Source organism: Rhinatrema bivittatum, chromosome 3 (genome assembly GCF_901001135.1).
Source record: "Rhinatrema bivittatum chromosome 3, aRhiBiv1.1, whole genome shotgun sequence".
Classification (NCBI taxonomy): Eukaryota; Metazoa; Chordata; class Amphibia; order Gymnophiona; family Rhinatrematidae; genus Rhinatrema; species Rhinatrema bivittatum.
In genome coordinates, this window is record NC_042617.1 from 49,844,401 (window position 1) to 49,859,352 (window position 14,952).

The 14,952-nt window shown below is 41.8% G+C and overlaps 1 protein-coding gene across 4 annotated transcripts in view; it reads right to left on the bottom strand.

Moving 5' to 3' along the window:
• CENPF (centromere protein F) overlaps window positions 1-4,004 on the bottom strand; it is a 256,055-nt gene extending 252,051 nt beyond the window's left edge. The window contains exon 1 of one of the 4 annotated variants that reach the window (XM_029593203.1): window positions 3,923-4,004. The gene's annotated coding sequence lies outside the window, so the exon portion shown is untranslated. The other 3 variants (XM_029593204.1, XM_029593205.1, XM_029593206.1) reach the window with 3 other exon arrangements.
• Between the last annotated feature and the right edge of the window lie 10,948 nt (window positions 4,005-14,952).

Consider the following 14,952-nt stretch of genomic DNA (forward strand, 5'->3'; position numbering starts at 1 on the left):
ATACAAAAGATCCCAAAGAGAGGAGCACAAAGAAGAATATCTGGTAGAACTGAGGGAGACGAAGAAATTGATTAATTTCTTCATCTCCCTCAGTTCTACCAAATCAAATTGAGCAAAAAGTCAAGCAGAAGAGAGGATTGCCAAGGAAGTAAAGAGAGGTGACAAAACATTTTTCAGATACATCAGTGAAAAGAGAAAAGTAGTATAGTGAAATTGAAAGGTGGAAAGGTTCAATGTGTGGAGAGAGACGAAGAAATGGCAGAAATATTAAACGAATACTTCTGTTCTGTGTTCACTAAGGAGGACCCTGGAGAAGGACCGTCCCTAGTTAACAAGATACTGGAGGGGAGTGGAGTAGATGTAACTCCATTTACAGTAGAAAATGTATGGGAAGAGCTGGGGAAACTGAAAGTAGACAAAGCCATGGGACCTGATGAGGTTCATCCCAGGATACTGAGGGAGCTCAGAGATGTGCTGGCGGGTCCACTGTGTGACCTGTTCAATAGATCCCTAGAAACGGCAGTGGTGCCGAGTGATTGGAGAAGAGTGTGGTGGTTCCGCTTCACAAGAGTGGGAACAGAGAGGAGGCTGGTAACTACAGACCGGTTAGCCTCACTTCGGTGGTGGGAAAAGTAATGGAGTCACTGTTGAAAGAGAGAATAGTGAACTATCTACAGTCGGGAGAATTGCCGGACCAGAGGCAGCATGGATTCACCAGGGGAAGATCCTGTCAGACAAATCTGATTGACTTTTTTGACTGGGTAACCAAGGAATTGGATCAAGGAAGAGCGCTCGATGTCATATACTTGGATTTCAGCAAAGCTTTTGATATGGTCCCGCACAGGAGACTGGTGAATAAAATGAGAAGCTTAGGAGCGAGTGCCGAGGTGGTGACCTGGATTGCAAACTGGTTGACGGACAGAAGACAATGTGTGATGGTAAATGGAGCTCTCTCTGAAGGGAGGGAGGTTTTAAGCGGTGAACCACAAGGATCGGTGTTGGGACCGGTCCTGTTCAATATATTTGTGAGCGACATTGCAGACGGGATAGAAGGTAAGGTTTGTCTTTTTGCGGATGACACTAAGATCTGCAACAGAGTGGACACGCCGGAAGGAGTGGAGAGAATGAGACGGGATTTAAGGAAGCTGGAAGAGTGGTCGAAGATATGGCAGCTGAGATTCAATGCCAAGAAGTGCAGAGTCATGCATATGGGGAGTGGAAATCCGAATGAACTGTATTCAATGGGGGGAGAAGGGCTGATGTGCACGGAGCAGGAGAGAGACCTTGGGGTGATAGTGTCTAATGATATGAAGTCTGCGAAACAATACGTGTATTCAATGGGGGGAGAAGGGCTGATGTGCACGGAGCAGGAGAGAGACCTTGGGGTGATAGTGTCTAATGATATGAAGTCTGCGAAACAATGCGACAAGGCGATAGCAAATGCCAGAAGAATGCTGGGCTGCATAGAGAGAGGAATATTGAGTAAGAAAAGGGAAGTGATTATCCCCTTGTACAGGTCCTTGGTGAGGCCTCACCTGGAGTACTGTGTTCAGTTCTGGAGACCGTATCTACAAAGAGACAAGGACAAGATGGAAGCGGTACAGAGAAGGGCGACCAGGAAGGTGGAGGGTCTTCATCGGATGACATACGAGGAGAGATTAAACAATCTAAATATGTACTCCCTGGAGGAAAGGAGGAGCAGGGGTGATATGATTCAGACTTTCAAATACTTGAAAAACTTTAATGATCCAAAGACAACGACAAACCTTTTCCGTCGGAAAAAAATCAGCAGAACCAGAGGTCACGAGCTGAGGCTCCAGGGAGGAAGACTAAGAACCAATGTCAGGAAGTATTTCTTCACGGAAAGGGTGGTGGATGCCTGGAATGCCCTTCCGGAGGAAGTGGTGAAGTCTAAAACTGTGAACGACTTCAAAGGGGCATGGGACAAACACTGTGGATCCATCAAGTCTAGAGGGCGTGAATAAAGAGGAGGTATTCAAACACTGCACGGAGCGGCAGTAGCCACAGAGGCATTCACGGAGCGGGATGCCAGTGGCCAGTAGTTGGTGTTCCACCTTCACGGAGCGGAAGGATGGAGGGCTGCTATCTCAAAAAAAAAATAAAATAAAAACAGGGGTGGGTAAGGGTGTGGCCTGCTTGTTACAGCGGTTGCTACCCCTAATTGATTAGGGCTGGAGGGTACTGGAAGCCAATAGTAACAGGTGGGAGAGAAAAAAAGGGGAAAAAAATGGATAAAGTGCGTAGCTTGCTGGGCAGATTAGATGGGCCGTTTGGTCTTCCTCTGCCGTCATTTCTATGTTTCTATGTTATCGTGAAATGAATGAGGTGGTGATCTGACCAAGGTATTTGGCTAATAATAGTTGATTTTATTCACCTGAAGTTATTCCATTAAAGAATTATTTTTTATACCAAACTGTTAAGCAATGTGTTATTCTTAATGTTAGGTGTCATTAAATTTCCTAAAAAGTTTAGTTCCCTCTGGCTCCTCCCCCCCCACCCATCCATCAGGGAAGAACCTGGAAGCATGGATCACAATTTAGCCCCAGCACTCCCAAGACCGTAAGCTCTACTAGACAGCAGAACAAGGGTTAGACATGTATGGGATAGAAACACAACACTCACCCTTGGATCACTTCAAGATCTCTTGCAATCACTTTGTCCAATAATGAACATATTAAAAACAGGTATGTGGGTCACAAAAGAAATCCTGGCTTGCTCCACAGACTTTTGTAGATAGGGAATGCTAAAAACTATACAGGTTTTGGTAATCCCTATCTAAAGTATACATACAATTTTAAAATATAGTTTGCACATTTACCAACTTCCAGTTGATATTTTATCAGGTAGCCTCCAACTTTGCTAGGCCCAATACAATTACAATTCACAATACTCGAATGGGGCACAATAGCAGATTCAGAATTCTTCACATGCACTTGACTCAGCTGCAGATTGTAACTATATTTTTGTGTTAGAGTTCTTTTCCATCTGCTGATATCCACTGCAGTGTAAACAGTTTGATTCTTTTTAACATCCTCCCCAAAATATTATATAGCATTCTTTTAAATAATAAACATGGCTTTTCATGCCACTATGTATCTAGAATTACTGCAAGCAAACAAGTTGCAGTTTTCCTATTAATCCAGGATCAAAACTATCTAAAACTGGTCCTCAAAATATGAAATAGCTAGTCTTTTGCACATCAAAACAAAAAAAGGATAGGCAAACATTTCAGACCATTTCGAAATAGCTTTTTTGTAACTATGCCAAATTTTGTACAAGGAGTTCGTTAAACTAGTTTCCCAATTAAAAAAACTGGAAGGTGTAAAGCCCTACAAAGCTACTCTTAACAATACAATACAGGAAAAAAGTTTCAGAGATCAACAACGCACCGGCGCTAACTTATAAAAAGTTTCTTCGTGGACACAAAGTGGTTAAAATAAGAGAAAAAGTTATATACATAACAATTCAAGAAAAGAATGAATTGAAACTAAGAAAATCCCTCGATTCCCAGCAGCAGTCCCTTCGCCCAGCATCACTAGCGCACAGGGGGAGGTACACACCAGTACGAGTGTTAGTGGGGGAAAGTTGGCCACTTGGAAGGCTACGATACTTTCTGACAGTGACATTGTGGCGCGCCTCTGAAGAAAGAATCTCGGTTATAAGCTGAGAACATCCTTCGCCTCCTCTCCAGCTATTTATTACCGAAGGCCAAGAAACTACCTCGCATGAGAGCTGGCAACGCCTTTTATTGAAACGAGAGGATGCCCATCTTTAGATCCACAGCGTCCACCGCCCACCTCCTAGGTTTCTCTTTCCTGTACCTCAAATGGTTCGCCGCCCTTCCTTCCTTCTCCTCGTCTGTATCAACACCGCCGCTTCCCAACGGGCTACAAGCACTCACCCGAATCCCCACCTCCGGTACCGGCGCAGCCAAACTCCGGTCACCAAATTCAAACTCCACCGCCACCACCCGAAGACAACAAACGCCAAACCAATCAAACCAGAGAGCGAGGAAAGCTTCTATAACGCTGGTATCCATTGGTCAGCAGCGAACGGGAGGGGGGGGGGGGGGAAGGCGGAGACTGCCACGCCATTGGACGAAACGAATCGGCCAGACATTCTTTCGAACGCAACAGAGAGCGAGCTGGTCTGCGATTGGTTTTCGCCGGTGCTCAATGAAAAAAATTTTTTTTTGTCGTTAAAGTTAAGGCGCGTTGGGGAGTGGAGTGGTTCTCTACCCAAAGAGCAGAGGTGGAAAGAGATCGTTGGAGGTGTTGGGAAGGCAGGAGATCAGCACACCTCAGGGTTTCCGCCCTTTACTTGTGGGGTTTGAGTTAGGAGTAGAAAACGGTCCCTTCGCGGCTTTTTGGTTGGGATTGAATGCTGATGAAGATGAGGGTGCGATCCGACTCCCTTGGGGACACGCTGATGTGACGACTAGGGCAGTTGGAAGGGGCAGGCTGCCATCGCGCAATGCTGCTGCTGTCTCTGCATTTTAGTTCGGCGATGGAGCAAATAACCATTCACCAAGGAAGAAAGTCCAACCTAAAAATAAAAACACTAACCTAGTAACATAGTAAATGAGGCCGATAAAGACCAAAAAGCCCCATCTCGTCTGCGCCGAAATAAAATCAGGTGAAAAGGACAGTTAGGCTTATCCAGGCTGGTGTGAGAAGGGCTGGGCTCCGGCAGGAGTTTAGACAGAGTTACGGTCTTCTAGGGTCATGGCAGATTCCAGAGTGTTTGTTGTCCTTCTGGTTGGAAGACAATTATCTCTGGAATATGTCTTTCAAATTAATTATCCAACCTATTAGGAAAAGCAGGCAGGTTATAAACAAATCCCAAGGGAGAGGGGTGAAGAGTATGCTACCATTTAACAGACCGATACAGTACAGTGCGCAGAAACTGCTTTTCTGTGCACCCTCCAACTTAATATCATGGCGATATTAAGTCGGAGGCCCCAAAATTAAAAATTGGCCCGCGGGTCGGAAGACGGACGCTCAGTTATGCCGGCGTCCGTTTTCCGAACCCGTGGCTGTCAGCGGGTTTGAGAACCAACGCTGGCAAAATTCATCGTCTGCTGTCAAACCCGCTGACAGCCGCCTCTCCTTTTACCGTGGACCTTAATTTGCATAGATTGATAAAGCAACAAGGAAGGCTGTCTAACCAAGTCGTGGAGGCAACAAGTTGAGAATTAGAAGCCAAAATGTCCAAATTTTGGATTCTTTATTGTAGAAATAAATATCTTTAAAACAGCCCAACTCAGGCCGAGTTTCGCCCTCTTACAATGGGGCTGCGTCAGGGGCTACAACATACAAACAGATACACAAACACTTATAAATAAAATAAATCATAAAAAACATATTTGAAATCAGACACATATAATGGTAACATATAAATGTGAAATCAGAATGTGTGCAAATATATCATATAAATGTTTCCAATGTATATCTGGGAAAGGACTGTGTAAGTAAGCATTACCTCAACTTCATCAAATAAAAAGTCTTGATTATTCAGATAGTGTAAATGAGAGGCATCAGATGGTCTGGAAGATGTAAACAATGAAAGTATTATTAATCAAAAAATGAATAAATTAATAAATATAAGGGAGGAAAGATAAGAATAAAACATAAAATAAAAATAAAAAAATGTGGAAAGTTAAGACACTACATTGTCTTATAAAATGTAAAAACTAAATGAGGGTTACAGCTATAAGAAAGTGAATAAGCAGGTACCTCTGGATCATAGTGCCAGTCAATGTGGTGCTGTTGTCAGTTAACAATATTGCCGTGGTTAGTTACCAGACAGTAGCGGTCAATTCAAACAGCAAACTGTGTATAAAAAATTGATTAAAATAATAGTTAAATAGTTAAAAATACAGAATACAAGGACAAAAATGAAACAAACTTACCACTGGGCATTTTAAGCACTGAAAACCACGCCAACTGAATTGTCAATCAAGACAAAGGGGGCATAGGTATCAGTTTTTAGGCTATTTCAGAGATGCCAAGTGACCCAGATCAAGGAGGGAAACATTAGGTTAGTCCTGGATTAGACAGTCTGACACATTATGATACCTGCAATGCTGGTTTCAAATTCTAACACCAAGAACTACAAATACCATAGTGTGCTGGGATGTAAATTCAAAAACTAGGATTGGCCGAAAATCTCCCTTCTTGAATTGGGTCACTTGACAGCTCTGCAGTTTATATTCAGTGCACAGTTTTTTAACCCTGATAACCTGTTTATTGTAATTTCCAACCTGTAGTTCTGCTGTAAACCGATATGATGTCGCTACTAATATCGGTATAAAAAAGTTATTAAATAAATACATTAAATAAAAGATAAATTTAACTGCTGATGAAGTAAGCAAATAATATGCTAATGCACTGCGAGTTAAATTGGATGCCGATCCAAGTTCAAATGTGTACTCAGCCTTTTGCAGAGGCTGAGCACATATTTTAACTCAGAAGGGGGGGGGGGGGGGGGGGAGAAGAAGCAGGATCTGCCACTGCATGAAAAGAAATCACTCCACAGAAGAAAAGCTGCCTTCCCTTCCCTTTATGTGCTTTGTGTGTTTTCCACATAGAAAATGATTTGTTTTCAGCACTGAACACATTTTAGGTGCATAAATACATCATATTTTATGCATAGAAAACCTACACAAAGCGTGTTTTTTGTGCATAAATCCCGACTACACCAGAACTCCAGCTTCTGCTCATAGACTAACATTAGCCCTGGAAACTTAACTTCCCTTCTGACACCTACCAGCACTGGGGTGTGGGCGGTAATAGCTAATGCCATCATTAACATGGGATTTGCATCAGAGGGTGCTAACGTATACACTCATTCTTGTGTGCAAAACTCCTTCCTGCATCAACAGGGGGTTTGGGAAAGTTGCTTAACAACTGCCCCAGAGGCAGGCAGAGCTCAATATGTGGATGAGATGATGGTGCAGGGAAGAGGGATTCAGTTTTGTAAGGAACTGGGGAACCTTTTGGGGAAGGGGGAGACTTTTCCGAAAGTGTAACCAGGCTGCTGGCACTAACTTTTAGGAGATAGAGCAGCTTTTAAACTGGAACAAGGGGGAAAGCCAACAGTCACTCGGCAGTGCATGGTTCAGAGGAATGTATCTTTGAAGGATACTAATGAAGCAGGAGAGTTATGGCATCCCAACAGAAAGGTTCCAATAAAAGCAAACGTAGGCCATGTCCTTTTAAGTAAAGAATTATCTGAGCTAAGGAATTCCAAATTATCCCTATCAATTATCCCTATTAATACAAACAAAAACACACTTTGAAATGTCTTTGCCAATGCCAGAAGTCTAAGATATAAGATGGGAGAGTTAGAGTGTATGGCAGTAAATGATGAGATAGACATAATTGGCATCTCAGAGGATAACCAATGGGACAGTGCTATATCAGGGTACAAATTATATTGCAATGATAGGTAGTATCAACTTGGTGGGGGTGTGGCACTTTGTCTAGGAGGGTATAGAGTCCAACAATATAAAGATCATACAAGAGACTAAATGCTCAGTAGAATCTATATAGGTAGAAATCCCATGTATGTTGGGTAAGAGTATAGTGATAGGAGTACAATACCTTCCACCTGGCCAACATGGTCAGATAGATGATGAAATGCTAAGAGAAAGCAGGGAAGCTAACCAATTTGGCAGTGCACTAATAATGGGAGATTTCAATTACCCTCATTACTGAGTGTGTAAATGTAACAGGACATGCTAGAGACACAAAGTTCCTGGATGGAATAAAATGGAGCAATTGGTTCAGGAACCAACGAGAGAGGGAGCTATTTTAGATTTAATTCTTAGTGGAACACAGTATTTGGTGAGAGAAGTAAAGGTGGTGGGGCCACTCAGCAACAGTGATCATAACATCAAATTTGAACATGACTGGAAGGGGAACAATATGTAAATCTACAGCTCTAACACTCCTTTTTTAAAATGGAAACTGATAAATGAGGAAAATAGTTAGAAAAAAACTGAAAGGTGCGGCTGCAAAGGTGGACATTGTAATTTTAAACAATCTTAGAAGTGCAGTCCAGATGTATTCCACACATCAAGAAAGGTGGAAGGAAGGCAAAATGATTACTATCATAGTTAAAAGGTGAGAAAAAATCCTTCAAAAATTTGAAGAAGGATCCATCTGAAGAAAATAGGTTAAAGCATAAGCATTGTCACGTTAAGTGTAAAACATTTATAAGACAGGCTAAGAGAGAATTTGAAATGAAGTTGGCTGTAGAGGCAAAAACATAAAATCTTTTAAAATATATCCAAAGCAAGAAACCTGTGAGGGAGTTTGTTGGACTGTTAGATGACCGACGGGTTAAAGGGGTTGTTAGGGAAGATAAGGCCATTATAGAACGACTATTTTTTGCTTCTGTCTTTACTAATGAGGATGTTGTAAAGATACCGGTTCCAGAGGTGGTTTTCAAGGGTGATGAGTCAGATGAGCTGAACCAAGACACTGTGAGTCTGGAAGATGTAGTAGGCCAGATTGACAAACTAAAGAGTAGCAAATCACCTGGACCGGATGGTATGCATCCCAGGATTCTGAAGGAACTAAAAAATGAAATTTCAAATCTATTAGTTAAAAATTGTAACCTATCATTAAAATCATCCATTGAACCTGAAGACTGGAGGGTGGCCAATGTAACCCCAATATTTAAAAAGTGCTCTGGGGCGATATGGGAAACTATAGGCCATGAGCCTGACTTCAGTGATGGGAAAAATAGTGCAAACTAGTCTAAAGATCAAAATCACAGAGCATATAGAAAGACATTGTTTGCTGGAACAGAGTCAGCATAGATTTACCCAAGTGAAGCCTTGCCTCACAAATCTTTTTTTTTTTTGAAGGGGTTAATAAACGTAGATAAAGGTGAACCAGTAGATGTAGTGTATTTGGATTTTCAGAAGGCTTTTGACAAGTCTCATGAGAGGCTTCTAAGAAAACTAAAAAGTCATGGGATAGGAGGCGATGTTCTTTTGTGGATTACAAACTGGTTAAAATATAGGAAACAGAGAGTAGGATTAAATGGTCAATTTTCTCAGTGGAAAAGGTAAAACAGTGGAGTGCTTCAGGGATTTGTACTTGGACCGGTTCTTTTCAATATATTTATAAATGATCTGGAAAGTAATACGACAAGTGAGGTAATCAGATTTGCAGATGATCCAAAATTATTCAGATTAGTTAAATCACAAGCAGATTGTGATAAATTGTAGGAGGACTTTGCAAGACTGGAAGATTGGGCATCCAAATGGCAGATGAAATTTAATGTGGACAAGTGCAAGGTGTTGCATATGGAAAAAAATAACCCATGCTGTAGTTACATGATGTTAGGTTCCATATTAGGTGCTACAACCCAAGAAAGAGATCTAGGCGTCATAGTGGATAACACATTGAAATCGTCGGTTCAGTGTGCTGCGGCAGTCAAAAAAGCAAACAGAATGTTGGGAATTATTAGAAAGGGAATGGTGAATAAAACGGAAAATGTCATAATGCCTCTGTATCGCTCCATGGTGAGACCACACTTTGAATACTGTGTACAATTCTGGTCGCCAAATCTCAAAAAAGATATAATTGCGATGGAGAAGGTACAGAGAAGGGCTACCAAAATGATAAGGGGAATGGAACAGCTCCCCTATGAGGAAAGACTAAAGAGGTTAGGACTTTTCAGCTTGGAGAAGAGACGGCTGAGGGGGGATATGATAGAGGTGTTTAAAACCCAGTATGGCATGTTCTTATGCTGTGTCAGTCAAAAAAGCAAACAATGTTAGGAATTATTAGGAAAGGAATGGTGAATAAACGGAAAATGTCATAATGCCTCTATATCGCTCCATGGTGAGACCGCACCTTGAGTACTATGTACTATTCTGGTTACCGCATCTCAAAAAAGATATAGTTGCAGTGGAGAAAGTACAGCGAAGGGCAACCAAAATGATAAAGGGGATGGAACAGCTCCCCTATGAGGAAAGACTAAAGAGGTTAGGGCTGTTCAGCTTGGAGAAGATACAGCTGAGGGGGGATATGATAGAGGTCTTTAAAATCATGAGAGGTCTAGAATGGGTAGATGTGAATCAGTTATTTACTCTTTTGGATAATAGAAGGATTAGGGGGCACTCAATTAACTTAGCAAGTAGCACATTTAAAATTAATCAGAAAATTATTTTTCACTCAATGCACTCTGGAATTTGTTGCCAGAGGATGTGGTTAGTTCAGTTAGTGTAGCTGGGTTTAAAAAAGGTTTGGATAGGTTCTTGGTCTATTGACTGCTATTAATCGGGTTGACTTGGGAAATAACCACCACTATTGCTGGAAGCAATAGCTTGGAATCTACTTGGTGTTTGGGTACTTGCCAGGTACTTGTAACCTGGATTGGTGACAGTTGGAACAGGATGCTGGGCTTGATGGACCCAGTATAGCAATTTCTTATGTTCTTAATCAGTACTTATGTATTTAGCTTGTAATTTGACTTGATTGCCTATACCTAAATCCTGTCCCAAGTGTAATGTTCTTCTATAGTTGCAACTCTCAGCTGGAGAATCATGCCTGATTCTTCACAGTAAGTTTTAACCAACTCTGCTGACAGGTTACGGGCCCAGAAGACAGCCACCCTGTTGTTTATCCTGTGAGCTTTAAAGAGAATGAAGGAAAGTTAATTGCTTTCACAGACAGTGCTTGGCAGCACAGATTTTCACAATAGTGGAATTCAAAATTCACCACTACTTTGTAGACCCATCATTGTGAAACAAACATATGTGACCATCATATAAAAGACGGTATTGTCTGCTTATTAGTAGAAAAAGAGGACTTTTTCAGATCTCGTCTTAAGTTATAATCATTGGTCATACAAATGTTTTGGGTTTTTTTGAAGAATTTTTCTGTATGCATTTTCTAAGAAGAATAGAAAGTTTGCGCACTTAACTTAAAACTCCTCTTGTTCTTAAAGGAGAGCTGCCTGACATTGCCAGCACTGTTTCAGTTCCTTAGAGCAGTAGAGTGACTATCTTATTTGTCCTTTCAAAGAGAAATAAGATGTCAGCTGAATAAAGCCGGCTAGATCACACAGGCAAGGAATCCAGGTCCGGTCAGAGATCCATGAGAAAGGGGGTTTATGTAGTCAGGCCCAGGGGAGGATAAGAAGCCCAGAGAAAGAGAATACTGCTGGACTGAGTTGTGATACTACTTGTGTTGTTGAACTGCAAAGAATAGAAGAGCTGCTTTTATTTGTTTTCTTGTCAATAATAAAGAAGTTTATGCAAGATTTCTGCCAGGGTTCAGCCTGAATCTGAACCACTCATGGTGTCATATGGAGCCACATCAGAAGAGAAAACAGCAAAAGGTATGGTGGGAAATGCATTACATACCCTGCATCAAAAAACTAATTTAAACAGTAAACCATACCTGGTAAACTAACTATATGCAATGAGACTGTAGAAACAATAGGGAATTGCAAAGCATATTAGTTGAATGATAGACATTGCAGATCAGCCATAAGAGGAGCAGTGCAAACCTGTCTTGCACTGCGACTATAACTTGGGGAGAATCAGCGAGCGGGTTAGGTAAGTTTGTAGGGGGAGGAGGATCACTGGGACGGCGGGAAAATTAGCCGATGGGGGAAGCTTTAGGGCTGCACTTATCAGCCGCGTGTAGGGTTCTTGGGATTTGAGGCAGAGGATGACGTGCAGACCTAACAGCAGCCTCAGCGAAGGGATGAAGGCGCCAAGACTTGTCCCTCCCGCCCACCCTGTGTTTTATGCTGATGGAGCTGGAAAAATGCTTTTAAGTATGCAGTGTTAATTGTCGCAGTTGAGGCGGTAAACCCGAGCCCAAGAGGAATTTGTAAGGCGGTGGGGGTTTACGGTGGTGGGGGTTGGGGGTGCAAGCCTCGTGTAGCCGCTACACGGGAGGACTGAAGAACTAAGGGGCCAAGTTCTCGGTTTGAGCTTACTCTCGCTGGACCGAGGCGGGGTAGGGGGTGGGGTTTGCTGTTCCTTCACCACTGGGGGCAAGGTGGTGGAGAAAAGGGAGAGGAAAGGGTGGAGGGGTAAGTTGGGGTTGTTTGATAAGTTCATTTTTAAGGGCTCGGGTTAGTTTGTGTTAATAAACTGCGGCCTATTTAAATCCCAGTTAATATGTTGTGTATTTAAGGGGGAAGGATGGCAAGTCGAGCAAGTATTCTATCCCCATGTTAATGGATTTGGAGAGGAAATAAGTCACATTGCAGTCCTCCTTCTCGGCAGTCTTTCTCAATCCTATGTATGCTTTAATTAATGCCTTAGAAGCCAGACCAGAAACTGAACTCAGAGTTTGTAACAAGGAAAATTGACAAGCACCGCTGCAGGAGAGAAACAGGTAGGGGGAGAGAGATCAGAAGCAGCCCTCGGGGCAGGAGAAAAAACAAAAAAGACACCTATAGAGAGCGTGCTCAATTTGGAAAAATGAGCAATGCAAAAGGATGGCAGGGGTAGTATCATCAACAGCAAAGGCAGCCAGCAATAAAACTACAGACACAAAGCACTCAGAAGCTATGGAGGCTGCAGTTTTACATTTGTACAGAAAGGTAGTTCCTCAGGCTAGTGCATTGACTCGGAGGCAGCAATCCACATGGTCAGTGATAAGGGATTATTCATCAAATTTGATAACAGCACAAAAGACAGTTTTCCTTGCAGACAGAAAAGGCATTGTTGTAGAGGAAACAGGACGGGAATGGCTGAATTGCATTCCAAATGCTGGAAACAAGCACAATGTACCCATGAAAAATGTCCTGTATATGCCACATAGGCAGAAGCCTGCTTTTATTGAAGCACCTGACCAGCAACAGTTTTACCATGCATATCCACAGAAATATATGTATGATTCAGAAGAAGCTACAAACTGTAGTTAACAACCTCTACAGGCTTCTCGATGGAGACCAAGGAGCTAAAGCACTATCAAATCCCACGCCAGATATGCATCCACATGTGGTGCAGGTGCCTAGGACACACAGACCTAGATGCAGTAAAGGATGTATTAAGACCTGACTGCAGACGTGATAATATCCTATGCACCATGAGAATGACATGTATATGCTGCAACAAATAACTGACAAAATACAGGGATCCCAAAGGTCAAATGCAAATGTTCAAACACATACAAGATAGCAAATTGACATTCACTTATTAAAATTCCTGCTGAATCTAGGCAGTGTATAAACTGGATTCTCTTTTAAAGTTTCATTTTTAAAAATGACTTTTTAATTAGGACCATTAAAACACCCACAGTGAGATTACTTATTTTTTCACCTTCAGCATAACTGGGTCATATATAATCAGTGGTCCATATTCTTTTTTTATGTTTTTTTCTACATTGCACTTAAAAACTAATAGACTTCCCTGTTGTTACTTGAAGAGAAGTAATTTCATGAATGCAGCATCAGGGACTTAAACAATGTCTTTCCTGGCAGTTCCACAAAATTTCTTTAGCAAGTTTCATCAGACTTTGTTGTTTCTGTAGATACATGGGACACATTACTGAACATTGCAAATAAGCATGCTTATTCATTCAACAAGACAGCACATTAGCATTCACCAAACAAAAAATTATATACAGCAATATGTCCACAAGCTTTCATTCATGCGCCGTCATTTCTCAATGCAGTCAAGGACAATCAGCTATTCTTATGTCGGCACTGCTGTCGTCATAGGTTGGAGGCTATGCATCAAAGTGAGACGTTACGCCTCACATTCTAATTGGTTAGACATCATGTATCAAATTGATTGACATATCTCATTGCTATTATAGCTCCTTTTAATCAGTCTCTTTATAAAAACAACTTTCATCTTAATCCCAAAGATGAATGTAATGTAGAACAACACACATTCCATCTTAATAGATGCCGAATGTCCAATTAAATGACATATCCTGCTGTTATAGCACAACATGATTATTCACATTAAAACGTTCCATTCTATTTTTTCATTGTCCTTTTGGACATATGGTGTCCATCCTAATAATCCATTCCTGTTCTTTTTATTCAAAATACCCCCCTTCCCCCCCCCCCCCCCACACACACACACACTCACCAATGAAGATGCACATAATCTATAATTACCCATGTGATATCTTGGAAGACATGTCCTTTCTCTGCAAAATGTTTTAACTGTGCTTCCAGTTTTCCAGTCTTAAAACAGCTTTTTTGATCCACCAATCTTGTTCTAATCATCCATTTGGTTTTGCTGATAGAATAACAAACCACAGGGGCATTTAATGAAATACCTCACAAATCTCAATGTACACGTAGATATGAATTTTTGATCCATACTATGACCCGATGTTGAGTAGATCTTCTGTTCTTGAAATCTCAATGAACACATTTCACATCCATGACCCTTAACATTGTCAGCTTCCAATAACTGTATGGAATTCTGTACTGAATCCAGTGAGGAATGCCTCTGGAAAAACACAGATCTCAGTTGGGGGCCCAGTCGGACTGGGATGAGATGATAATCCAATGTTTCCTACTAATGGTGCAAATGTTTGATGAGGGTTGAATGCCTCAACATACACGTTTGTAAATCAGAAGTTTCCTTATTTCTGGGTGACATTACCAAGGTCCGATTAGTATATAAAGCCCTATAATAGGCTTTCTTAATACATGCCACTGGACACCCCCGTGCAAGAGAACACCATGACATAATCCTAGATTGTTCTTTGTATTCACTAACCTTTGACCATGTTATGTTTTAACTTGGTTTGTGGGCCCTTGGATCGTGGAGAGAGCTGACTCCACCCACAGGGAGGAGCCCTGTGGGGACTCACCATGACAGGCAGGATCTCGGGTAGTGATGGGCACAGGAGTCAAAGAATATTTCCCTGTACGTACCAGGATCAGTCCAGACTGCTGGGTTATGCCTCCCCTCCAGCAGATGGA